We start from the raw sequence: 4,412 nt of genomic DNA on the forward strand, positions 1-4,412 counted from the left end.
CAACACTCTGATAGTCCACAGATTACAGAATGCCTTCAGATGTGCATTGGAAACTGCTACTGGTCTTCCAGGTAACGATCAAAACGTAGACTGTATGAGACACTAATCCCATGGAAGTAAGTTCGCATGGTGACTGTTGTATTGAATCCCGATGCAATTTCTGTGTTTCATCAACACTCTGATAGTCCACAGATTACAGATTGTCTCCAGATGTGCATCGGAAACTACTACTGGTCTTCCAGGGAACGATCAAAGCGTAGACTGTTTGAGACATTACTCCCATGGAGGAAAGTGCGCATGGTGACTGTTTTATTCAATCCCGATGCAATTTCTGTGTTTCATCAACACTCTGATAGTCCACAGATTACAGAATGCTTTCAGATGTGCATCGGAAACTACTACTGGTCTTCCAGGGAACGATCAAAGAGTATACTGTTTGACACATTACTTCCGTGGAGGAAAATTGCGCATGGTGACTGTTTTATTCAATCCCGATGCAATTTCTGTGTTTCATCAACACTCTGATAGTCCACAGATTACAGAATGCCACCAGCTGTGCATCGGAAGCTACTATTGGTCTTCCACGGAACGATCAAAGCGTAGACTGTTTGAGACATACCTCCCGTCTAGGTAAGTGCTCATGGTGACTGATGTATTCAATCCGGATGCAATTTCTGTGTTTCATCAACACTCTGATAGTCCACAGATTACAGAATGCCTCCAGATGTGTATCGGAAACTACTAGTTGTCTTCCTGGGAACGATCAAAGCGTAGACTTTTTCAGACATTACTCCCATGCAGGAGAGTGCGGATGGTGACAGTTGTTTTTCAATCCCGATGCAATTTCTGTGTTTCATCAACAGTCTGATAGTCCACAGATTACAGAGTGCCTCCAGATGTGCATCGGAAACTACTACTGGTCTTCCAGGGAACGATCAAAGCTTAGACTGTTTGAGACATTACTACCATGGAGGAAAGTGCGCATGATGACTGTTGTAATCAATCCCGATGCATTTTCGGTGTTTTATCAACACTCTGATAGTAAACAGATTACAGAATGCCTCCAGATGTGCATCGGAAACTACTACTGGTGTTCCAGGGAACGATGAAAGCTTAGACTGTTTGAGAAATATACCCGTGGAGGAAAGTGCACATGGTGACTGTTGTATTCAATCCCGATGCAATTTCTATATTTCATCAACACTCTGATAGTCCACAGATTACAGAATGCCTTCAGATGTGCATTGGAAACTACTACTGGTCTTCCAGGTAACGATCAAAACGTAGACTGTATGAAACACTACTCCCATGGAAGAAAGTTCGCATGGTGACTGTTGTGTTGAATCCCGATGCAATTTCTGTGTTTCATCAACACTCTGATAGTCCACAGATTACAGAATGTCTCCAGATGTGCATCGGAAACTACTACTGGTCTTCCAGGGAACGATCAAAGCGTAGACTGTTTGAGACATTACTCCCATGGAGGAAAGTGCGCATGGTGACTGTTGTATTCAATCCCGATGCAATTTCTGTGTTTCTTCAACACTCTGATAGTCCACAGATTACACAATGCCTTCAGATGTGCATCGGAAACTACTACTGGTCTTCCAGGGAACGATCAAAGCGAATACTGTTTCAGACATTACTCCCATGAAGGAAAGTGCGCTTGGTGATTGTTGTATTCAAACAAGATGCAATTTCTGTGTTTCATCAACACTCAGTTAGCCCACAGATTTCAGAATGCTTCCAGATGTGCATCGGAAACTACTTCTGGTCTTCCAGGTAACGATCAAAGCGTAGACTGTATGAGACACTACTCCCATGGAGGAAAGTTCGCATGGTGACTGTTGTATTGAATCCCGATGCATTTTCTGTGTTTCATCAACACTCTGATAGTCCACAGATTGCAGAATGTCTCCAGATGTGCATCGGAAACTACTACTGGTCTTCCAGGGAACGATCAAAGCGTAAACTCTTTGACACATTACTCCCATGGAGGAAAGTGCTTAAGGTGACTGTTGTATTCAATCCCGATGCAATTTCTGTGTTTCATCAACATTCTGATAGTCCACAGATTACAGAATGCCTCCAGATGCGCATCGGAAACTACTACAGTTCTTCGAGGGAACGATCAAAGAGTATACTGTTTGAGACATTACTCCCATGGAGGAAAGTGCGCATGGTGACTGTTGTATTCAATCCCGATGCAATTTCTGTGTTTCATCATCACTCTGATAGTCCACAGATTACAGAATGCCACCCGATGTGCATCGGAAGCTACTACTGGACTTCCACGGAACGATCAAAGCGTAGACTGTTTGAGACATACCTCCCGTCTAGGTAAGTGCTCATGGTGACTGTTGTATTCAATCCGGATGCAATTTCTGTGTTTCATCAACACTCAGTTGGCCCACCGAATTCAGAGTGCCTCCAGATGTGCATCGGAAACTACTTCTGGTCTTCCAGTTAACGATCAAAGCATAGACTGTATGAGACACTACTCCCATGGAGGAAAGTTCGCATGGTGACTGTTGTATTGAATCCCGATGCAATTTCTGTGTTTCATCAACACTCTGATAGTTCACAGATTACAGAGTGCCTCCAGATGTGCATCGGAAACTACTACTGGTCTTCCAGGGAACGATCAAAGCTGAGACTGTTTGAGACATTACTGCCGTGGAGGAAAGTGCGCATGGTGACTGTTGTAATCAATCCCGATGCATTTTCGGTGTTTTATCAACACTCTGATAGTAAACAGATTACAGAATGCCTCCAGATGTGCATCGGAAACTACTACTGGTCTTCCAGGGAACGATCAAAGCTTAGACTGTTTAAGAAATATACCCGTGGAGGAAAGTGCGCATGGTGACTGTTGTATTCAATCCCGATGCAATTTCTATTTTTTATCAACACTCTGATAGTCCACAGATTACAGAATGCCTTCAGATGTGCATTTTAAACTAATACTGGTCTTCCAGGTAACGATGAAAGCGTAGACTGTATGAGACACTACTCCCATGGAGGAAAGTTCGCATGGTGACTGTTGTATTGAATCCCGATGCAATTTCTGTGTTTCATCAACACTCTGATAGAACACAGATTACAGAATGCCTTCAGATGTGCATCGGAAACTACTACTGGACTTCCAGGGAACGATCAAAGCGTATACTGTTTCAGACATTACTCCCATGGAGGAAAGTGCTCTTGGTGACTGTTGTATTCAAACAAGATGCAATTTCTGTGTTTCATCAACACTCAGTTAGCCCACAGATTTCAGAATGTCTCCAGATGTGCATCGGAAACTACTTCATGTCTTCCAGGTAACGATCAAAGCGTAGACTGTATGAGACACTACTCCCATGGAGGAAAGTTCGCATGGTGACTGTTGTATTGAATCCCGATGCAATTTCTGTGTTTCATTAACACTCTGATAGTCCACAGATTACAGAATGTCTCCAGATGTGCATCGTAAACTACTACTGGTCTTCCAGGGAACGATCAAAGCGTAGACCGTTTGAGACATTACTGCCGTGGAGAAAAGTGCGCATGGTGACTGTAGTATTCAATCCCGATGCAATTTCTGTGTTTCATGAACACTCTGATAGTCCACAGATTACAGAATGCCTCCAGATGTGCATCGGAAGCTACTAGTAGTCTTCCAGGGAACGATCAAAGCGTAAACTCTGTGATACATTACTCCCATGGCGGAAAGTGCGCATGGTGACTGTTGTATTGAATCCCGATGCATTTTCTGCGTTTCATCGACAGTCTGATAGTCCACAGATTACAGAATGCCTCCAGATGTGTATCGGAAACTACTAGTTGTCTTCCTGGGAACGATCAAAGCGTAGACTGTTTCAGACATTACTCCCATGGAGGAAAGTGCGCTTGGTGACTGTTGTATTCAAACAAGATGCAATTTCTGTGTTTCATCAACACTCAGTTAGCCCACAGATTTCAGAATGTCTCCAGATGTGCATCGGAAACTACTTCTGGTCTTCCAGGTAACGATCAAAGCGTAGACTGTATGAGACACTACTCCCATGGAGGAAAGTATGCATGGTGACTGTTGTATTGAATCCCGATGCAATTTCTGTGTTTCATCAAGACTCTGATAGTCCACAGATTACAGAATGCCTTCAGATGTGCATCGGAAACTACTACTGGTCTTCCAGGGAACGATCAAAGCGTATACTGTTTCAGACATTACTCTTATGGAGGAAAGTGCGCTTGGTGACTGTTGTATTCAAACAAGATGCAATTTCTGTGTTTCATCAACACTCAGTTAGACCACAGATTTCAGAATGCTTCCAGATGTGTATCGGAAACTACTTCTGGTCTTCCAGGTGACGATCAAAGCGTAGACTGTATGAGACACTACTCCCATGGAGGAAAGTTCGCATGGTGACTGT

This window comes from Schistocerca gregaria, unplaced genomic scaffold (genome assembly GCF_023897955.1).
Source record: "Schistocerca gregaria isolate iqSchGreg1 unplaced genomic scaffold, iqSchGreg1.2 ptg000156l, whole genome shotgun sequence".
Lineage (NCBI taxonomy): Eukaryota > Metazoa > Arthropoda > Insecta > Orthoptera > Acrididae > Schistocerca > Schistocerca gregaria.